This window comes from Arachis hypogaea, chromosome 13, assembly GCF_003086295.3.
Source record: "Arachis hypogaea cultivar Tifrunner chromosome 13, arahy.Tifrunner.gnm2.J5K5, whole genome shotgun sequence".
Lineage (NCBI taxonomy): Eukaryota > Viridiplantae > Streptophyta > Magnoliopsida > Fabales > Fabaceae > Arachis > Arachis hypogaea.
Window position 1 is genome coordinate 90,921,347 of NC_092048.1, and position 10,087 is coordinate 90,931,433.

At 39.5% G+C, this 10,087-nt stretch overlaps 1 non-coding gene across 1 annotated transcript; it reads right to left on the reverse strand.

Moving 5' to 3' along the window:
* Positions 1 to 9,723: 9,723 nt before the first annotated feature.
* LOC112738723 (small nucleolar RNA R71) lies at positions 9,724 to 9,830 on the reverse strand. Its single transcript, XR_003169666.1, has one exon. It is a non-coding gene; the product is annotated as a small nucleolar RNA R71 (small nucleolar RNA).
* Positions 9,831 to 10,087: the final 257 nt, after the last annotated feature.

Below are 10,087 nucleotides of genomic sequence, written 5' to 3' on the forward strand. Positions count from 1 at the left end.
TGGCTTATGGATGAGAGACTTGCACTTAACCTCTTCTCATGACAATTAGATCAAGGAATTGGCAAGATTGATTGTGATTAGAGAGATTGGATTGCCAAGAAATTATGATCCAATTAATTTCAATCTGCCATAGATCTACCCAGATGATTGAGAAAGGAGTTGAGACCCATTTGATTCATGAAGGATTATGATATCTCCAATCCCTTATGAATCATTTTCTTTGAATTTTTTCAACTTAGATCTCTCTGATTTCACTGCAATTTACATTGTCCATTTCTATTTTAAGTCTCAGCACCCAATTCCCTTTATAATTCATACAATTCAAGTTTTCTTGCCATTTAAGTTTTTGCACTTTTACTTTCCTGCACTTTAAGATTCAGCTATTTACATTTCTTGCAATTTAAAATTCAATCCTTTTAATTTCTTGCACTTTAAGTTTCGGTTATTTAAGCTTCCTGCCATTTACCTTCCAAGTTTTTTACATTCTGCATTTTAGATTTCTTGTAGTTTACTTTCTGTTAATCCAAATTTCACTCAATTCATCAATATTAGCTTAACTAAATTCATCACCATACTAAAGTTGCTTAATCCATCAATCCTTGTGGGATCGACCTCACTTTCGTGAGTTTTACTACTTGATGCGACCCGGTACACTTGCCGGTTAGTTTGTGTGGAATCGATTTTCTCTCATCAAGTTTTTGGCACCGTTGCCGGTGATTGATTTAGATTGACAATGATTAAGTAGGTGATAATCTAGATTAAGCATTTTTCTTTGTTTTTTTTGTTAAGCCTACTAACAATTTGTGATTTTTGTTTTTGCTAACTGTAACTTCACTTTAGTAATAGAGTGCTTTGCTTTTGTTTTCTGGTTTGTTTGTGTTGTATGCCAGGAGGGAGAAGAGGTGAATCCACCTGCTTTGATTCTAAACCAGAGAGAACATTTTTGAGATTGAAAAGAGAAGCAAGAGGGAAGGAAGTGATTGGAGAAGAAGAATTAGAAGAGGAAGATCAAGAGATGGAGGGTAACTTCCCTAATCCACCAGAAGAGGTGGCCAACAACAATGGCCAACCTTCAAGAAGAGTTCTAGCCTCTTACACCTTCCTTAATCCAAGAAACTGTGGGAGCAGTATACTCACTCCTAATGTTCATGCAAATAACTTTGAGTTGAAACCTCAACTTATCACTTTGGTGTAAAACAATTGTTCTTATAGGGGGGTCCTCTTGAAGACCCAAATCAACACTTATCTATCTTCCTGAGGATATATGAAACAATCAAGAAAAATGGTGTGTATCTGAATATCTACAAGTTGCTACTATTTCCATTCTCTTTGAGGGATAAGGCATCTCAGTGGCTGGAGACATTCCCCAAAGAAAGCATCAATACTTGGGATGATCTGGTGAACAAATTCCTAGCCAAGTTCTACCCACCTCAGAGAATCATAAGATTGAAGACAAAAGTGCAAACATTCACTCAAATAGATGGAGAATTACTTTATGAGGCATGGGAGAGATACAAAGCTCTGATTAGGAAATGTCCACCTGAAATGTTTAGTGAATGGGACAGACTTCAGAATTTCTATGAGGGCTTGACTCTAAAATCTCAAGAGTCCCTAGATTACTCTGCAGAAGGTTCACTACAGTTAATGAAGATAGCTGAAGACGCTTAGAATTTCATAGACACTGTGACCAACAATCAATACTTTTATGCTCATCAAAGGCAACGCCAACCAGCTCCAAAGAAAGGTGTGTTGGAGCTTGAAGGTGTAGGCACCATATTGGCACAAAACAAGTTGATGCATCAACAAATCTAACAGCAAATGGAGTTGATGGCGAAGAGAATAAATGGACTTCAAGTGGCTACAGTAAACACAACAAGTCAACCTTCAAATGGATAGTGCCAAAGTGAAGAAACTTTTGAGAAATGCAACTATGAGCAGCAACTAGAGCAAGTCCAGTATATGCATAACACCTCAAGCTCTTCTCAGAATGACTTTCATGGGGATACATACAATCCATCATGGAGGAATCATCCCAACTTAAGGTGAGGTGATAATCAGAATTCATGGCAGAAGAACCACAATTCCAACAACTCCCGTAACACAAACAACCAAAATTACTCATCCAGTAACACTAACCAATACAAAAAACCACAAAACTCATATCAGCAACCCCACAATAATTCACAAGTTCACCAAAATAACTTCTCCACACCACCATTCAACTCACAGAACAACCACCTTAACAACCCAAATAACTTCTAGCAACAATAATCATGCTCCAACATACTAACCATTGACCATCAGGAAACTAGGATCTCAGCTCCTGAAGCAATCTTACAAGCACTTGCTCAAACTACACAAAGTCTAGCCAAAGGGCAAGAGCGACAAGAGGCCACGATGAGGAATATTGAAAGATAAGTGGGGCAATTGGCCAGACAAGCTGAAGTCCAACTAATATTTTCCCAAGTGATACCATTCCAAATCCCAAAGAAGAATATAAGGCAATCCAGCTAAGGAGTGGAAAGACTTTGGAGAACACCAAAGCTGCTAGCAAGGAACCAACTGAGGCAGAGAAGAGCGACCAGGAAAAGCTCAAGAAGAAGGAGGAAGAGCCACAAGCTCCAAGGAAAACAAGTCATGGAGGAGCATCCACAAGAATAAAGGAATGAGGTGAAGCCCTGCATCCCTCATCTGCCATTTCCTCAGAGGTTGAAAAAGGAGGTCAATGACCAGCAATTTCCTAAGTTCCTAGAGGTTTTCAAGAAGCTGGAAATTAACCTCCCACTCGCTGAAGCTTTAGAGCAAATGCCATTGTGCAAAATTCCTCAAAGAACTCATTAACAAGAAGAGAAGCTGGAATGAAAAGGAGACCGTGATCTTGACCCAAGAGTGCAGTGCAGTAATTCAAAGAGGCATTCCACCAAAACTCAAAGACCCAGGTAGCTTCATCATATCATGCACCATAGGCAACATGACATTGGAAAGAGCTCTCTGTGACTTAGGTGTCAGCATCAATTTGATGCCTCTCTCAATGATGAAAAAACTTGCAATAGAGGAAGTTAAACCCACCAGGATGTCACTTCAAATAGCGGATAGATCACTCAAGATACCCAATGGGGTTGTGGAGAACTTATTGGTGAAGGTTGAAAAATTCATCTTCCCTGCCGACTTTGTCCTCTTAGACATGGAAGAAGAAGGACACAACTCAATTATCTTGGGGCGACCTTTCTTAGCTATAGCAAGGGCTATCATTGATGTGGAGAAAGGTGAAATGATCCTCAGGGTTTATGATGAACAAATGATCATCAATGTCTTTAAAGCAATGCAATATTCCCTTGAGAAAGAAAAGCACATGAGAGTGGAAATGGTAGAAGACTTGGTGGAAGAAGTGCTTGGAACAAGCAGTCAGGAGGAACAAGAAGAGGAAATAGAAGCTGTCATGGATGAACAAGTGACTGAAATCTCTTTGGAAGACAAGACAGAGGAGGTGCCAAAGCAAGAGTTGAAGACCCTCCCTCCTCATCTCAAGTATGCATTCCTTGGAGGAAAAGAGACCCTGCCAGTAATCATCAATTCCTCTTTAAGCATGGAAGATGAAACAAAGCTGATTAAAGTACTGAAAAATCATAAGACAGCTTTAGGGTGGACAATTGATGACATCAAGGGCATAAGCCCTGCAATTTGTATGCACAAGATCTTGCTAGAAGAAGACTCAAAACTAGTGGTGCAACATCAAAGGAGGCTTAACCCAACCATGAAGGAAGTGGTTCAAAAGGAGGTGATGACATTGTGGAATGCTGGAATTATATACCCAATCTTTGATAGCCCTTGGGTGAGCCCAGTGCAAGTGGTACCAAAGAAAGGTGGAATGACAGTCATCTTTAATGAGAATAATGAACTCATCCCTACAAGGACAGTGACAGGATGGAGAATGTGCATTGACTATAGAAGACTGAATGATGCCACAAGGAAGGATCACTTCCCTCTCCCCTTCATTGATCAGATGCTGGAAAGGCTGGTTGGCCATGCCTACTATTACTTCTTGGATGGGTACTCTGGGTACAATCAGATAGCGGTGGATCCCAAGGACCAAGAAAAGACCTCTTTCACCTGTCCATTCGGAGTCTTCGCCTACAGAAGAATGCCCTTTGGGCTGTGCAATGCCCTTGCTACCTTTCAAAGGTGTATGCTCTCCATGTTCTCTGACATGGTAGAAATATTCTTAGAGGTTTTTATGGACGATTTTTCTGTCTTTGGTAACTCTTTTGACACTTGTCTGCATTGATATGTTATGTTTATTTTTACCTTTAAAAAAAACCAAAAATATTCAAATGAATAGGTAAGTAAACAAATAAGGGGACAAAATTACCCCAATGCTAAGTTTAATAAAAGATCAATGCAAATGTGGTAAAATTAAGGAAAAATTTGGTACATGAGTATGTGATACAAAAGTGGGAATCATGGGTAGCTAGGCATGATTTTAGAGTTACATAGAGTGTGTGTGTGTGTGTGTGTTAGGTAAGATCTTAGGTTAGTCAAAGATTCGTATTTCAGCTCACTTGGCCATACATATATCCTTACCCTTACCTTAGCCCCATTACAACCCTGAAAAGACCTCATGATGTTTGCATTGGTATACTAAATTTCTGTTGATTGGTTAGATGAAGAACAAAGTCTAGAGAGCATGATTAGAGAAGAGTAGAGTAATTAACCCTAGACACTTGAGAGATTAGAGTGCATATACACTACCAGTGAGGGTTCAATGCTTGATTTTATGTTCCCTGCTTTCATGAGCTATCTTCTTACAAGTTTACTTGTCTTTTATTGTATGATTTGAATTAGTAGAATTTGATTTATGTTTGTCTGAAGGAAATTATTTACTTTTAACCAAGTAGACAAAATCATCATAGCATATAGTTGCATTCATAGGTTGCATCTCATGAGTCTTACTTTTCCCCATTCATTCTTTATATCTCCTTGAGCTTAGCATGAGGACATGCTAATGTTTAAGTGTGGGGAGATTGATAAACCACTATTTTATGGTTTATCTTGTGCTTATTTGAGTGGCTTTTATCAAGTCTTTGCACACTTATTCATACAATTTGCATGATATTACAATTCCTTCCTAATTTTGTGCCATATTTAAAAACTTGCTTCCTAAGCCCTTAAATTGTATATTTTTAATCCTCCTTTATACCATTCGATGCCGTGTGATGAGCGGATAATTTATACGCTTTTTGGCATTGTTTTTACATATTTTTTAGTATAATTTAGTTAGTTTTTAGTATATTTTTATTAGTTTTTAAATAAAAACCACATTTCTAGACTTCACTATGAGTTTGTGTGTTTTTCTGTGATTTCAGGTAATTTCTGGCTGAAATTGAGGGATTTGAGCAAAAATCTGATTCAGAGGCTGAAGAAGGACTTCAGATGCTGTTGGATTCTGACCTCCCTGCACTCGAGATGGATTTTCTAGAGTTACAGAAACCCAATTGGAGCGCTCTCAATTGCGTTGGAAGGTAGACATCCAGGGCTTTCCAGCAATATATAATAGTCCATACTTTGCCCGAGTTTTGATGACGCAAACTGGCGTTCAAACGCCAACTTCCTGCCCTATTTTGGAGTTAAACGCCAAAAACAGGTTGGAAATCAGAGTTAAACGCCAGAAATAGGCTACAACCTGGCGTTTAACTCCAAAAAGAGTCTCTACACATGAAAGCTCAATGCTCAGCCCAAGCACACACCAAGTGGGCCCAGAAGTGGATTTCTGCATCATTTACTTATTTCTGTAAACCCTAGGTTATACTAGTTTAGTATAAAAAATACTTTTAGTGATTTATTTCACATCTTTTGAATAATTTTATGTTCATTGTACACGTTTGAGAGGCTGGCCTCACGGCCATGCCTAGACCTTTCACTTATGTATTTTCAACGGTGGAGTTTCTACACCCCATAGATTAAGGTGTGGAGCTCTGCTGTTCCTCATGAATTAATGCAAAGTACTATTGTTTTTCTATTCAACTCAAGCCTATTTCTTCTCTAAGATATTCATTCGCACACAAGAACATGATGAATGTGATGATTATGTGACACTCATCACTATTCTCACCTATGAACGCGTGCCTGACAACCACTTCCGTTCTACATGCAAACAAGCTTGAATGTGTATCTCGTGGTATAGGCTAGAATTATTGGCGGCCATTCCTGAGGTCCGAAAAGTCTAAACCTTATATGTGGTATTCCGAGTAGGATCTGGGAAGGGATGACTGTGACGAGCTTCAAACTCGCGAGTGTTGGGTGTAGTGACAGACGCAAAAGGATCAATGGATCCTATTCCATCATGATCGAGAACGGACAGATGATTAGCCGTGCGGTGACAGCGCATTTGGACCATTTTCACTGAGAGGACGGACGGTAGCCATTGACAACGGTGATCCCTCAACATACAGCTTGCCATGGAAAGGAGTATGAATGATTGAATGAAGACAGTAGGAAAGTGATGCTAGGACATTTTGGCCAGTTTCACTGACCTTTTCTTTATGGTTTTAGGGTAGTTTCATGCACTTTCTTAGGAAATAAGCAAGTTTTGGATAAATAATCACTTACATCTTGATTCAAGCAAACATTGTGAATTTTACATGATTTCATGAGAATTATGTATGAATTAAATGACAAAACTGAATGATGCATGTCTCATAACTTGGATTAGAGCTTTGATGCACTTTATTGGTTGATTTCAGGACAAAGAAAGCAAGGAAGAACCATGTTAGTAGCCACGTTAGTCTAGCTAACGTGGCCACTAACGTGGAATGGAGGCTAGCTTGCAAGGTTAATGAGAAAAGTGATCGCCATTAACGCCTTCGTGAGCCATCATAGCCCACGTTAGTTGCCACGTTAACTATGTTAACGTGGAAGCTAACGTGGAAGAGAAGTAGAACTCCAACGTTAGTGGTAAAAGTAAGTGCCACTAACGTTCCAAAGTGGCAGCTGGCCACGTTAAGAGTCACGTTAACTCAGTTAACGTGAACTCTAACGTGGATAAGGAAGATAATGCAAACATTAGTGACACTCACCTTTGTCACTAACGTTGGACTAAGCTCATATTTGCCACATTAAGAGTCACGTTAACCTAGTTAACGAGGACTCTAACATGAAGGGAGCAAGGAATCACCAACGTTAGTGACACTCACCTTTGTCACTAACGTTGGATTAAGCCACTATGAGCCACGTTAGTTGCCACGTTAATTACATTAACGTGGAAGCTAACGTGGAGAAGAGGGATGATGAGCCAACATTAGTGACACTCACCTTTGTCACTAACGTTGGAGATGGCCATCAATACCACGTTAGAGTCACGTTAACTTAGTTAACGTGAACTCTAACGTGGGAAGAAGGGGCGTTTTGAAGCGTTAGTGACAAAGGTAAGTGTCACTAACACTCTCGAAGATTTGGCAAGCCTACGTTAAAGGCCACGTTAACTATACTAACGTGAACTCTAACGTAGGGAGAAAGGGGTACTCTCAACGTTATTGGAAAAGGTAAAACCCAGTAACGTTTGCGAAGGGTCAAGAAGCAACGTTAGTGGTCACAATAGTGCCACTAACATTGAAGATAACGTGGACCATTTTTGGGTTAGGAACGTTAGTGAAAAAGGTGATTGTCACTAACGTTCTCGACCCAACAGTTTCACTTAACGTTAACACCACTAACGCCCCAAGCTAAAGTCCATACCTACTGCACACTTTCTCTGCAAGTAAAGCTGAGCTCACTGAAGAAGATAACTGCTTCAACTCGAGATCCAAAGGCCCATATCGAAGACTTGAAGAAGCAACTAGAAGATTAGAAGAATAGTATAAATAGGGAGAACTTTGAACTAGAAGGGAGCTTTTTGGCATTATTAGAATTACTCTCTGAATTTTTTACTTTCTCTGTAACTTCTAGTTTAACTTTTCAGAATGCATTCTCCATCTTTGTTTTCCATTCCCAGAGCTATGAACAACTAAACCCCTTTCATTGGGTTAGGGAGCTCTGTTGTAATTTGATGGATTAATAATAGTTTTCATTATTCTTCTTCCTTCTTTTCTCTTGATTTTACTAGAAAGCTTTCAATCTTCATCCAATTGAGTAGTTATCTTGGAAAAGAAGCTATTCATACTTGGATCTCTTCGGAACCTTAGAAGAAGAATGAAGAGATCATGCTAGAAATGCTTTCTCATGTTGGACCAAATTAGGGTTTGGATGGATATAGTGACATATAATCCTACCAACACTTTGATTTGGAAATACATGTGGTATAATCAGTGACCATACCTCATCTCTTCTCATGAGCAATTGGACCAAGGAATTGGCTATTGATCAAGATTTTAGAGATTGAATTACCAAGGAATTGGAATTCAATCACTTAAGATTGCCAAGGAGATCAATGAATGCATTGATTGAGGAAGAGATGAAAATGAACTTGATCCGGAGGATGCAACATCTCCTAAGCCCAATGAACTCCCCATTTCTGATCTTACCCATTCTCTTTAATTTCTGCCAATTACTTTTATGATCATCTTCCCCATTCCCATTTAAGATTCTGCAATTTATTTTCCATCATCTATTTTCAGCTCTTTATTTCCAGCATTTACGTTTTCTGCTATTTACTTTCCCGCCATTTAATTTCCTGCAACTCTCAAACCAAATTCTGCTTAGCTCAACTAGAACATTCCTCCAATTAAAGTTGCTTGACCAATCAATCCCTGTGGGATTCGACCTCACTTTATTGTGAGTTTTTACTTGATGACAATTTGGTATACTTGCCGAGGGAGATTTGTTAAGAGACAAGTTTCCGTGCATCAAGTTTATGGCGCCGTTACCGGGGATTGATTTTCTATCAACAATAATTAAATTGGTGGATAACTAGATTGAGCATTTTCCTTTTGTTTGATTTAGTTTCATCTGAGTAATTTACTTTCAGTTTTAGTTATTTCTTTCCCTTTACCTTTCACCATTAGTGGTGTTACCTGCATTTTGTTTTAATATTTTGTTCACTGACCCATTAACTGTTTGATATATTGCATCACTCACACTAACAGCATTTCTGCAGAAAATATTGTCTGCATCTATCTTTCTCGCGTGTGCCTTATTGGGTGTATGACAGGTAGAAGAAGCAGGGCTTCAACTTCCTTTGATTCTGAACCTGAGAGGACCTTCCTTAGATTAAGGAGGAAAGCAAGAGGGAAGAGAGTAGTTGGTGCTGAGGAAGAGGAGGAGTACTTTGAACCAGACATGGATGAGAATATGGAGAACCATCATGAAGAAGAGGCTCACAATCATGGCAGAGAAGGTCTAGCGCATCAGGCCAGACAAGAGAGAAGAGTTATGGGTTCTTACATCAACCCAAATCCAGGAAACTGTGGAAATAGCATCCAAAGGCTAACCATACATGCCAACAACTTTGAACTAAAGCCACAGCTCATCACCCTTGTTCAGAACAATTGTTCATTCGGAGGAAGTGTCCAAGAAGACCCCAATCAACATCTAACCACCTTCCTGAGGATATGCGATACTGTGAAGTCTAATGGTGTTCACCCTGACACCTATAGACTACTTCTGTTTCCCTTCTCACTCAAGGACAAAGCATCTAAATGGCTGGAATCCTTTCCAAAGGAGATTTTAGCAACCTGGGAAGACGTGGTGAACAAATTCTTGGCAAGATTCTATCCTCCTCAATGAATCAACAGGTTGAGAGCTGAGGTACAAACCTTCAGGCAGCAAGATGGTGAGACTCTATATGAAGCATGGGAGAGGTTTAAGGACCTGACAAGAAGATGCCCGCCAGATATGTTCAATGAATGGGTGCAGTTGCACATTTTCTATGAAGGCCTTTCGTATGAATCAAAGAAGGCAGTAGACCACTCATCCGGGGGATCTCTGAACAAGAAGAAGACCATTGAAGAAGCCATAGATGTCATTGAGACTGTAGCAGAGAATGACTACTTCTATGCTTCTGAAAGAGGCAACACTAGAGGAGTGATAGAGCTGAATAATGTGGATGCACTGCTAGCTCAAAACAAGCTTATTACCAAGCAGTTGGCTGACCTTA